Genomic DNA, 14,354 nt, shown 5'->3' with positions numbered 1-14,354 from the left:
GCATTTTGTATACTAATAGGAATTATAGCTACAAAAATTCCACCTCAATATTCATCTCATGTACAACAACTACAAGTTTCTCCTCTCCTACAAACCGAAAATTACATTCATACCCTTTTGTGTTAGGCATCATTTTCAAGGTAATAGTCGACCTTCCCGTCATGAAAAAGACATGCGGAGGCATATTGTGCCTCAAAAAAGCCACTTGTACTTTCCTTGTTCCAAAATAGTGTTGTTGATGTTCAGCAGATAACGGAGGAAACGGAGAGAGGATAACGGAACGTGTTGGCGTATTGAAACGAGACGGTGTGGCCGTTAACTAAGGGTCCACCGTTATTGACGAGGCAGTCGTTGTAACGGAGGCGTTTAAAGAGGCGAGGGTTGATGAGTCTGGCGGAGCTGAACCAGCCGCAGGAGAGGTGGATGCCGGAGATGTCGCAGCCGGTGGTGCAGACGTTCATGATCTCGACGGTGTAAGTGGGGATGCCACTAGGTAGGGGGTCGGTGGGACCCTGGTTAATGACAATGTCGGACTTTGAACATGTGTCCCCCCATATTCGGTTTGGTTCCACTTGTGTCGCTGAACAAAGCAAATACAAGAGAGAATGAGAGAGGATAAAGCTTGCGTTGCTTTCATTTACACAAAAACGGCAAAAGCACAGAAAAGTCAACATTTATTATTAATTCATAGTAAATGTGTTAGTTTTCTTCTTTTTTAATTAAAGCATCAAATATTTTATAATCATTCAAAAAGAACATTTAAAGTTATGTAAGGTTTTCTATAGGCTTAGAATGCGCCTACACCACCTTGAATCTTCACACACCATTATATTTTCTATACGGCTTGTATAGGACTATACGGTCGTATAGCACCTGAGTCATATCATTTTGTGTCAGACTTTATCGTTCATTGTCTGTAGTGCCTCGTATAGCCCTATACGACCGTATAGACCTATACGGCCCCCGTATAGGGCTATACGGTCATATAGACAGCTTTTTAATTTTAAATATTAATATTTAATATGGCCGTATAGATTTATACGGGCCGTATAGGGTTATACGGCCGTATAGACAATTTTTTTGACACAATTTTAAATATTAATACGTTAGTATCTTACATTTTAATGTATTAAGTATATCATGCTTGGTTAAATATGATATTTTAAAATATAATAAATTGTCTATTAGCATTTACATAATATACTCGGCTAAATAATTTGTAGTTATACCCCGAGAACATTCGTTTAAAATTACTTCATGCTTTAAGCTTTGAGACTTGAAAATCTGTATATACGGGTAGTATAGCACTATATGACTCGTACAGGCTCGTATAGTCGTTTTCCGGGAGCGATTAACAGTGGTCAAAGGTAGGCTGACTTTTTCTACAAAGTTTTCTATACGACCGTATAGGTTTTATAGTGTGTCAGATAGCAATACGAGCCATTTAACATCTATACGGCTCGTATAGGTCTATACGGTCGTATAGGTTGAAAAAAGCTGTTTTTTCTGTCCACCTGTCAGTAATACGTAACCTATACGACCGTATAGGCATATACGAGCTGTATAGGCATATGAGGATGGTGTAGGAGGATCACATCCCTTTCTATATATTTTATTATATTTAAAATAATGGACATTCAGCGTATGTATGGACAATTGTATGTTTATGACAATCCATTATTTAAATATGATAATTATGAACGCAAATGAAAGTACAAAGCAGGCTTTTCTTAATGTTGTAAGATATCTAAATCAATCAGAAAACCATCATTAAACATGGATAATAATTCTTTTAACATTTCCTATAAACCAATGACAGATCATGGACGCGTCTAGCCTAGCTACCTATCACAAAATTACCTTAATTTATAATTTTTTACCACAAATTACCTTAATTTATAATTTTTCACCAAACTAGTGTTGGTGAAAAAAGTATTTACCATTTTGGTATTCTATGAAAACTATTTACCAAACTAGTGTTTTCCTTTATTTTCTATTCACCTTTTATTATTAAATCATCATATTAGAGCTTCTTTTTTATTATTTTTATATTAGTTAACCTTTTTTTGTGTTTTATCAACAAAACTTTTCTTATCTTTTTTTTATCTTGTTGCTATTCTTTTTATTTCTTTTTTTTAATTGTTTTCAAATGTATTTATTTTTTGCTTTTATTTAAATATATTCATTTTACGAATTTTATTTTTTAGGTTTAGTTTCGAGACTTTAACGAACCTAACCGATACCGATTAAATCTACGTCGAATAATCACTGCAACGTCTGGGTTTTACTAAATTATGTTATTTTTTTGTTTTAAATATTTCATTTACAAATTTATTTTTGGGTTAAGTTACAGTACGGTAACGAACCTAACCGGTACTAATGTTCTGGATTTTTTTTGTTTTAAATATGTTCAGTGTAGCATATTCATTTTATTTTACACATTTTTTTTTAAATTTGTTTATAGTTGTAGAGATCGGTAGCGACTCAACTTCATTTGGCATTTTTGCCTTTTTGTTTGTGTTCTTTGAATTTCATATTTTTGTTTATATTTGATATTGAGACTCGTGGCTCGTAGCAGGTTAAGTTTTAATATTTGGTTATCTTTTTATGTTTCTTATTTCATTTTGAATTTATTTAGATGATTTATTTGTTTTTATATTTGACAATAGTAGATAAAAAATAAAAGAAGAAGAAAAGAATTATAACAATTAGTGAAAATACTAAAAAAAATAGAAAGAAAGAAAAGAAAAGCTGACTGATAAGAAAATATATATAAAAAAAGAAGATACTGGATTGATGGATAAAATATACATAAGCATTATGCTATAAAAAATAAATAATCGATTAACTAAATAAAAAAATTAAAAGATTCCAATAAAAGAATTTAAAAGTAAAGACGAATAAAAAATAAAGGAAAACACTAGTTTGGTAAATAGTTTTTATGAAACACTAAAATGGTAAATACTTTTTTCACCAACACCAGTTTGGTAAAAAATTCCCTTAATTTACATGCATTATATAAATAGAAATTTACAAAAGTATGTTAAAAAATGTAGATAAACCATACATTATTTAATTGTCATGCATCTACGTTATACTCACGGTTTTAAAAAAAATATAAGCAATAAATAATAAGGAAAAAAAATCTATTTTCGTAGAAGAGTGAATTATTTGCAAATACCATATAAAACGCGAATCATCTATTTAGTCTACATTTTACTCGTTTATCATATTTTTAGTATAACAGCGACAATGAAAAATTCATTTGTCATCTTTTTAGTCTAACCGTAGTGAAATGAAAAACAAATCAACAATAAATAATACACTAATCAGAATAGTGAATTATTTGCAAATATAATTTCAAGCACCTTGAGTCATATTGATATATGTATATTTTCTTTTACAAATGACAACTCCAAACCTTTTAAACCATCCTAAATCAGATGTTATATGTACAATATCTATAATGTTTGTAACTTATATAAAACTATTTTAAATAACCATAAAATAGAAAAATTAACTGTAGACAATTTGAAATAAACAACGACCACAATTAACATTTTACAACAAACCGTTTATTAATCACAATTAACTTGGTACCTATATTTCACCCACCCACACACACTTCCCCATGCCCACCCATGTGTGTGATAGTCATAGATATCTAAAATGATTATATTACGATTTGTAAAGGAAAAGGTCCAAATCGTATGCATGGGGTGTCCTAATAAGACCCAGCGTGTAATAGAATTGACCAGTGGAATGCAACATACGTGCACCACCACCACCATCAATTGCAACACTGAAATAGTACTGCTAATTCTAGCGCCAACATATCTGTGCAAGAGGCTCTGCATCAGTGGTGCAGTGCAGTGTTGCAGCGTTTAAGCAAGAAAAAAGATCACCGGAAAACACGAACACAGCCACAGATACCAAATTAATTCATTTCACACTTTCTAAAAGCTATTAAATGGTAATTATTAATTGATGATGATAAAGTAAATTATTATTATTACCAAATTAAAGGATCTAAGAGTTAGGTTACCATGATTGTGAAGAAGCTTGCGATGCAGACTCGTATTTATCGTGCTGTTGTGTGTTGTACTTTCCGCATCAGCGATAGTACTCATATGATTCACTAACTTGGGACCGAATTGAAGCGTGCCTTATTAATAATTGTTCATGCAAGTTATTAAGACAAAAATATGATTCTCAACACAATAATGAAAAGCTTACACAAATTAAGCTGATTAGCACACCTGTAACGAACGCAACCACCACTAACAGCAATAATATTTTCGTCGTGAAACTGTGAACGGAGGTCAAAGTCATCGGAAACTATGCTTTCGCCGGAAAATTGAGAGGCTAAAGTGAATCGAAGCTGAACTCCGGCGATGAGTATTATCGTAGCTATAATCAAGGCTAATACATATATAGGTAGTACGAAGAAATCGTGAGGATCAGATCTTTGACTCTATAGATAACAACAGCAGCAATGGAGGTAATGAAATGGCGACTGGTACTTGACTACTTGTACTAGCTTCATCAACACACGAGAGAATAAATTAAAATTTTAAAATAATAATAATAATGAGTACGCACAGTATAGTGTAGGCGTAAACATCGAATCAATCAAATTCCTAAAAATTCTACCGCCGAATCATGGAGGACATTGACTACAGAGTATCCGCTTTATTCAATGGAAATAACAAAGCTTGCTCATCAAGCTAATAAATTAATAACCTCGATTACAGAGCCAACCGATAACACAATCGGAAAGTTTTCCCGGTGAATTTTGACCTAATTTTGCTTGTTATAATAATACTACTAAAGCAAATGAATAGAGTAGTGAAGGCTGAAATTAAATTGGAGAGACAAAAGTGGCAGAGAGGATCGTTTACAGACAAAATCGATGCAAAATGAAGGTAAAGATGCGGATCGAACCTTTGACTCTGTGGCTGAGAGAGAGTGTCAATTATCAGCTCTGAGAAGTGTGCATGTAAGCATAAGTCTGTACAGAGAGAGAGAGAGAATTAGGGTTTCGGAAAGGGTGTCCGCTTGTGGACGTGGGTTTTATTCTCTGTGTATGGAAGGGGGGTGGGTGTGAAGAGCGCGTGAGGGTTAACCATGGTTAAGTTTGGGATGGCGAACGGGAAGGTGTTCTCACGTGTGGTGAAAGTTTATTGATTGATTGGTTAGTTTGAAATTTTTGGATAGAGTGATCATTGATGTGATGTGGTTGAAAAATAATTATAGCATTTGATTAATTTAACAATCCATCAAAAAAGAGATATACTCGCCTGTGAGATAAAACGCGTTCATTTTAAGTATCCAACTAGTAAATGTTATATATTCGTCTAATATCTCATCATCATCTGGTGTCGTTAAAATTAAATATGACAGTATAAATCAAACATAGGTCATATGAAACACCGAGTTTGTTCTTCACCAATTCACTACAAGCTCAATGAATTACTTTTTATTTAAAATTGACTAGGGCTTTTAACTTATTAGTTTGTAAATTATTTAAAATTGATATTTTAGAATTAGATCAGTTATTGAATCGGTTTTTCACATTAATTGATCACTAGAGAGATAAAGCCTCCAATCAGTTCAGGATTGGCTGGTACAAGAAACATGATGGTATTCTAATGCACCTGATTATGGTTTGATTTAGAGAACTGTCATATTGATCCATGTAATAGGACCATGTATCACGTCATTATAACCGATCAGTAATCCCTACACTCTAAATAAGTCTCCAGTTAACTCAAGGGAGATTAATTGCGTATCACTTACCACTTCATTTCTCTAATTAATGTTTATTCTCACGTCTAAGAAACGTCACACATACACCATCTTCTCCATGGAGAAACTACCCGATGTTGCGCATTAGAAAAATTCTTGAAACTACAATCGGTTTAGCTTGTATGAACCAGACCAAAGATGTGCAATTCAATTTATGTATAATAATTAAAAACAAATCACTAATGTAGTAATGTATCTTGGATCGAATGGCAAGCGTCTCAGGGCGTTTACCCGACTAGTAAGTTTGAAAATTGTGTGCGCAATAATTTCTCTTATTTTAAACTAAAAGTATGCATAATAATTACAAACAAATCACTAATATAGTAATGTATCTTGGATCGAATGGCAAACGTCTCAGGGCTTTTACCCGACATAGTAAGTTTGAAAATTGTGCGTGCAATAATTTCTCTTACTTTAAACTAAGGCGGGGGGTGTGGGGCTTCAAAGGGGGCGCTAGAGCCCCTCCGCTCGCGCCCCCAGGCGCTAACACCACACCACCGGGGCGCTAACGGGGGCGCTAACGGAGCGCTAACGCGAAAAACAATGCAGGCGTGAGCTGGTTAGCGGGAGAAGAGAGAGAGGAGCACACCTTTTGAGGTATTTTGGACCGTTGGGAGCCGAAAAAAACAAAAAAAAATATATTTTCTATATAGGTTTACGGAAAAGAGCCGTTGAGCTCATATTAAATTAAAAAAAAATATTTTCTTAAACTATAAATATATACCTTTATAAAATATACTTCATTTCACAATTATACACCTTTCCTCCTAAAATCCTCTCAAAACTAACACAAAAAAATGTCGTTGTTTGAATATATTTATAAAAAAAATCATCATCATCATCGTACTCAGTATATCCCACCAATAGCAATGTTATGGTAGGGTCTGAGGAGGGTAAGATGTAGACAGCCTTACCTCTATCCCATAGGGATAGAGAGGCTGCTTCCGGTGAGACCCCCGGCTCGATAGTAGTTTTGAATCAAGCCTTGGACATAAGACACATAACACTCAATCATCGGGACACCGGCTGATTGGTGCATGTGCCATTGTCTTTCGGCTATCAACGCCACCACATGATGCCTGATTAACCTTCCGCCACTTTTAACGTTATTTTCACGTGATTAGTAAAATAACGTCAAAATTAGTGCAATTTTACTTTTGCCCACCCAAGGGTTCACACATATATACATTATATGTGCGCACCGCAAGGGTTCACACATAATATTATGACGTGTGGCAGAGAGAGAAACTGGATAAGGGGGTTGTTGGAGCCCCCGCCCCTGGTGTGGAGGGGCTCCAGCGAATTTTTATTTTTTTTTTATATTTATAAAAAAATAAAAAAAAATTTCGCTGGAGCCCCTCCACACCAGGGGCGGGGGCTCCAACAACCCCCTTATCCAGTTTCTCTCTCTGCCACACGTCATAATATTATTGGTTGGAGCCCCCATTAAAGCCCCCCACACCCCTCAGCCTAAAAGCAAGCATGCCTCCTCACTAGGTAGCGATAAAACTTTTAAATTTGAGTTACCACTAATATTGTGCATTTAAATTTGACATAAACGAAATTGCATATTTATATATAAACAAAATAGCAAAAGACGTCCTTTATGTTTGAACGTTTTTTCAATGGAAGTTATTTAGCCAAAGAAATACCAGAAGACATACTTCATGTTTCAAATCCTTTTCACGTTAAGTCCTTTGATCATAACCTATTTAATTTTTTTTCGTTAAATGTAATCATGTGCAAGGCCCATGATCAAAGGACTTTACGTGAAAAGGATTTGAAACACGAAGTATGTTTTCTGCTATTTCTTTAGCTAAATGACGTCCATTGAAAAAACAGTCAAGCATAAAGGACGCATTTTGCTATTTTGTCTTATATATAACATAAAAATCAGTTTTAAGAGCATTCACAGCTCGTTTCCCATCTCCATTTCTATAATTACATTACAAAACATAACATTTCTCTCTCCTGTTCATATAATTAATACTTTTTAATACCTTTATCATTACAGTTTTCTCCCTCCACCCTATAATTTACAAAAAAATCACAACCTTTTCCCCAAATTTACATAAAATTACTACCTTTTCTCTCTTTACCCTATAATTTATACTCACAACCCCACCCTATAATTTACAAACTCTTCTCACATAATTTTAAAGGATAGGTTGGGAATGCTCTAATATATTGATTGGCAACAAACAATAACCATGTATTAATCTATCTTTAATTAATTAATAATTCTTATGAAACAACGGCCTAATAGCAACCAAAATTACATAGTACATAAGAACATAATAGAGAAAGAGAGTATATAATAGTGAATGGGAGAACTCATCTTATTATGTATATCATAACAAATACAAGAAGCCTTTAATTATAGGGCCATAATATGGATACAAAGAAAATGCTAAAATGGGAGTTTGAATGTGGATGGTCACCACAATATAAAAGTTAATAACACCCCCCCTTGACTATCCACACTATAAAAGAAATTAATCGTACTCCTTTAATACGCTTGGTGATGTTGCCTCGTTAAAAACCTGCTAGGAAAACCCATCGGGACAAAACCATAGCTAAGGGAAAAAGAGTGCAACGCGTATTATACTCCCCCTAATTTATACATCCTTGTGATAGGTTTCGATCTTGTGAGAAAGTTTGTTTAAGACTTTTGTAGTTTAACAATCTACCACTTGATCTTGTAGTGTACACTTCGTTATTTGAAGGAATGATGTGCAGTCTTCATCTATGACTTGTAGTGCCTCATATTGTAAACAAATGACTTGTAGCGCCTCATCTTGTAAATAAGTACCATAAGATCCATGACTTTGCTATTACATTCCCTGCATCAATGTGACTAATCAAACCCTTTTTACGGATTAGTAAAATATAATAAATTTATATGTTTCATACCTTGCATGTATCAAATATTTATGTTTAGCTTATTTTATTGTCTCTTCACTTGAAACAAATTATATCTTACCAATAAATAAATAAATAATATATCTAGTTATGCAATGCTAGCAAGAAATATTGCATCATTAACTATGATACCTCCAGTCGAGTAACTTTCATTTCTTTAATAGAAGATGACAATCGTAACTTGTTCTATACCAAATGATTTTAAAACTTTAATTTTATAGAGATGAACTTTCTCTATATTTGAATGTTTCAACATCTTCTTGATGTATTTTGATTGATGTATACAAATATCATTATATAAATGCTCGACCCGCATACCATCTTTTCAGAAGATGCAATGCCATCATCAGCATATCTTATCTTACTAATATATTAAAGCAAGATGATTCTCTCCACATGTCCTTATTCTAACCTATCCACATATGATTCCATGTAATCACATTTCTATATCAATAATTTCCACATATTCACAATTATTTTTAATCCACTAAATTAAAAATAAGCATTCCAATTTAATTCAATTAATTCTATAATTAAATCTATTTATTTAAATTAATGCAATTAACTCCATGATTAAGTATATTTATTCCAATTAATAACCACCTTGTCAATGATTTAATTTACTCTTGAGGAAAGAAGAAGAGCCGGTGAATGGTGATCAAACCTAATCTTCTTTAAGTTTTATTTATTTATTTATTAAGAAATGACATGAAAAATGCTATAAAAATATAGATATCTCTGAAAATTATTTATAAAAAACACTCTAAAAGAAAAAAGAAAAAAATGTTCTTTAGAACTATTAGGAACATTTAAAAAAATTAAATAAAGCTGCTTACAAAGAGATTTTCGAAAAACTTAATGTGATACAGTTTAAATTTGGTATGTATTTGTAGACTTAGTTTTCAATTAATATTACAAAATCTTTTACTAATATGTGTTTTTTTATTTTTTTCAGGTCTAATGGTTCATTTATGTTATATTATTTCTTATTCATTGCATTGTTTATTTATAAAGTATTTTCTTTTTATGTTATAGATATAGTTTAACATCTTTTGTAACATCTGAGAGTAAGTCAAATATTTGTGTTGACTGAATGCATAGTTTATATTTTATATTGTTTGTTGATATGTTTTTCACCCGTGTGTAACACGGGTTATTATCCTAGTATAATAATATTTCTAAACATGATATTGTTGACTTATTATATTTCTCAAGCATTTAATAATAATGCTTCATGCATTTACAATCCGTTATGGAGTTCCTTCCATGTTGACGAATCCTTAACTATTCTAAAGCTCATACAATTCGCCATGATCTTTTTCATGTTAAACAATCACGTATACAATTTTACTCTTCAAGAGTTTGGCACATAAGCTTCATCTGATTATCATATTCTTCTCTATGTCATATTTAAAGACGTCATCAAAAATTATTTTAATTTCATTCAATATTGTACCATTTTTGTCATAATTTATTCAATATTACCATGTGCTTATTAATGCACAGGACTTACATCATAAAATGCTTACTTTTGACCAATAAATCGTGTTAGGAAACTCACTAGCAGTGCCATATCTATATATATTCCATTAATCAATGTTACAACAATATGAATTTATACATTGCAATCATATCTTTCTTGAGAACTTATTATATATGATTTTGACAATTTAAATCCTTGGTAGATTTCATATGATATCATTATCATAATATGTGTTAAACACATATAAAATCTCTCTAGTATTACCAGATAAAAAAAATTAGTTGCATCCACCATAAAAAAATAAGTCTCATATATAATTATGAGGTTTTGCGTAAATACTTGTGCCACATATTATGTCTTATATTGCATAATGCCACATTTCTCATTACGCTTCTTCACAAAAGCTCACTTGTAGCTAACATATTTTACAACTTTTAGTTGTAAGAACCAATATTGCCCGAACTTCTATATTCGTAAGAGATTCCAAATTCTGCCTCACTTGTGTCTTTTCTTTTTGGCCAATCATTTCAAATTTCATTTATCGGCAAAACTTAATTCATGATCCTCAATGTTTTCATTATTTCAAGCACTATACTAAATTATCAACGACGTTAATTTTTTCGATTCCATATATATCTAGACATGATTTAGCTTATTGAGATCTCTTTTAATTTCAGATACCTAAGATTCTTCTAGAACCATCATGTTTATCGTCTCTTAAAGAGAATCTTACATTATACCTCAACCTGACCATTTTCATTACTTTCTCCATTTTCGAGGATTTTATTCTTTGAACCAGATAGTCTATAACGCTTCAAGCGTGCCATAGAAATTACCAATGTATGGTTGTCCTTTGAATAACTTTAATTGGAGCACTAGCAGTTGTTATATGTGACTTAGCTAGTCACTCTATTTAGCTCAGCGAATGCATCTGGTAGTTAATTCGCTAATTATTGTAAATAAATTATCTTTTGAACTTTTGGTTTTACACCTTTTAACTTGAGGATCAATATGACATAAACATAATGATAATTCATTACAACTTTTTAATTTTCTAACTACTTCTTATCTCCCCCTCATGTTGAGAGTGCTGATTAATCCATATGAAAAACCAATAACCTGAGCCGTAAGAAAATTTCTCATCAATTACTCAAATTTCTTAATTATAGATGGTTGGTCATACCCAACAAAATTTCATCCTTATTTGGGGTCCCATCTTTGTGTGTTCTGGTGGAGAAATTACAACATATATCACACAATAATAAAAAAACTTAGATGGGAAATACTTGGTTCTTGACCAAAAACCATTTGTAACGGGGAAAAAACATAATAAATTGTAGGCTTTGATGTGAATTACTATTGAAACTTGTTCACAATACGGTCACATACATAAACGCGAACCTTTACTCTCATGATCATTTTTTGCAATCAATTGTAGATATTTGGTAATTGTCTCAACAAAAGAAAACTTGTGTATGAACATAAATTAGGGAATGCTATTACCAAACTCAACATGTCAACCTGGAATAAAAATATGCTTGCTATATTATTAGCTAAGTCACAAATCACGCAAACGTAAGTTGCAAACTTGATAACCATTTAGACGATGCATCGATTATAACACTAAATGGTATCATGACGGGATATTCATATTATACAATCATTTCTAGAATATTTAGGGATTTACAACCAACTTTATTGGATAATAGTTATCTTCCTCTTGAGAGCAAGCGTTGTATGTTTAATTACCATGAAGAATCTTCTTGCTCTTCAATATTTTCACATCATCCATGACTCAGAATGGTCTAACCGGTCAAGCCAATATAATAAATAGTCATGATTTATAATTTCTAGCTTATGATCATATATGCTTTAGTTTCACTCTTGTTTGTTTAATACACGAAAAATATACGAGATGATAATGTATTATCATTTCAAGCATTCGTGTTAAAACACGTAACATGTATTTTATTCTCGACTTCTCGTATAATCACTCCCTTAGTGTGCGACTTCTTATGGTCAATTATAATTTTAATATGGTTGATCTCATTTTCAATGCGAGGGTCATTAAAATTTGCCCATTTACCCTGATCATGACCATTTTAACGATCATTATATAATCATCACATTATTAACATAATCAATCTCATTACTTACATGGGCAACATAACAATTTCTTTAATTTCCATGATCATGGACTTTACGGTGATCATTATATCGCATTGCATTCCCTTCAAGGAATGATAACAATTCCTCAATTAATTACGTGATCACAACTTTAACAATGCTCATTATATCATCAAATTCACTTTAAGTAATTAGAAACAATTTTCTTATAAATAATTCTCAACACATAAATATCAATGAGAAGTAATTAGATGCCTGAGTCATGTAAATGTTTATTGGTCATAAAAACATACGACCTTTTATGAAATGATAATAATATTTAGAGTATATGACACATATATGAGCATATAGTTAATACTCTTTCATCAGAGTGATGTAATCTATAAAATACAAAGCGTGCCAAAACAAGTTATAACATAACTTTATGAAATAAGATTATTTTCATCACTTATAAACAAATATGTATAAAGTATGTATTAACCTATCACATACAAATATTTGCCACTCAAGTTTGAAATACAAACAAATATTCCTGTCAAGTTCTCATGATAATATACAACAAATAACACTTAAGTAGACAAAATTACTAAGACTTTACCCAACCCCAACCCCCAACCCCCCCCCCCCCCCCCACAAAACAATCCCCGTCTTTCAAGATTTTAATCTTCACTAAGACTTTACCGGCCATCGATCCTATCGTCGTCCTCCAATCATGCGAAACGGGGTTTTCTTTATAACTGCGCGCCAAGTGTTCGATGAAATGTCTTTTTAAGTTTTAGTATCGTTTTGTCATATTTTATGACAACTCATTCCTCTACTTTGAACGGCTCATGGCCGTGTCCGTTCCGTGAGTTTCATTGTTGTTCGAATGGTGGAGCGGGAAATAAGGGGATTTCTCGTTTGATCTCTCATATCAAGAGTGTGCACCTTACTAAAGAAGAACGTAAAAGTGTGTTGCGGGAGGCGATCTCTACAGACCATGTCTTGTTTTTGAAAGTGAATGAAACATTGAAGGTGTTGGATCAATGGTTGTGTGGGGATTACATGAACCTTCAGAGCTTGAAACGTGCTTGTCATCACCCTGATGGCATTGTGAAGTTTAATGATCATGCAATTGACTCGGATACACACATTATTGGGATTTCAAAACCTTTTATCAAGGGCCCCGAGACAACTGTTCATGAGTCCTTCGTGTTGGATGTCTCCCTCCTTGATCGTGTACTTAAGGCACCTATCGTTACCGTCAAGAGTATCCCTCATAGTTGTCGGATGGCCTTTTCGCAAGCTTTGAAAACAACACTCTATAAAGTGGTTGCTCAACCAGATTCTGTTGATGCGTGGGTTAGGCTGTTACTTCTTCCTCGTTGCACTTTACAGGTGCTCAGACCCAAAAATAGGCACGAAAGCAAGTCCGGGAATAGGAAAGCCATTCAACATCATTCAATAATGAGTTCTTTAGCCACATGGGGGAAAGTTGACGGTATTACCATGTTAATTAAAAATCTGTTAAATGGTTATGGTTTGAGGTCCTTAGGCTAAGGTGACATGGATATTCAAAAGGAGGGGGATCTTGTCAACAATAACGTTAAACAGTGTCTTCGAAAAGTTGCGGATGGTCACTTTACTGCTGCAGTAAAGGTGTTATGCTCATCTGGTGTTGCACCTTACAATTCTGATACCACAAAGGCTTTAGAAGCTAAACACCCGTACAAGAAGCCGCCGGCTATGCCGAGCATGACTTATTCCGAGCCTCCTCTTGTGGCAGAGGTTGATAGTGTCCTTGGTTGCATTAAATCGTTTCCCAAAGGAACTTCGTGTGGGAGGGACGGTTTGAGAGCGCAACATATTTTGGATGCTCTTTGTGGAGAAGGGTCGGCTATTGCCACTGACCTCATATGTGCTATCACTGCAGTGGTTAATTTATGGTTAGGAGGGAGATGTCTGTCTACTTTGGCAGAGTTTGTCGCGTCTGCTCCTCTTACACCGCTTTTAAAACCCGACAACGGGATTCGAC

General features: G+C 33.3%; 1 pseudogene; it reads right to left on the bottom strand.

The window, feature by feature from the left end:
* Positions 1 to 206: 206 nt before the first annotated feature.
* On the bottom strand, positions 207 to 4,332 carry LOC143620456 (TPD1 protein homolog 1 pseudogene; annotated as a pseudogene).
* Between the last annotated feature and the right edge of the window lie 10,022 nt (positions 4,333 to 14,354).

Source organism: Bidens hawaiensis, unplaced genomic scaffold, assembly GCF_021521415.1.
Source record: "Bidens hawaiensis isolate Kalapana, Puna unplaced genomic scaffold, B.hawaiensis_p1.1 tig00002572_1, whole genome shotgun sequence".
Classification (NCBI taxonomy): Eukaryota; Viridiplantae; Streptophyta; class Magnoliopsida; order Asterales; family Asteraceae; genus Bidens; species Bidens hawaiensis.
The sequence above is the reverse complement of the archived record's forward strand: the minus strand, read 5'-3'. Positions and strand labels throughout refer to the sequence as shown.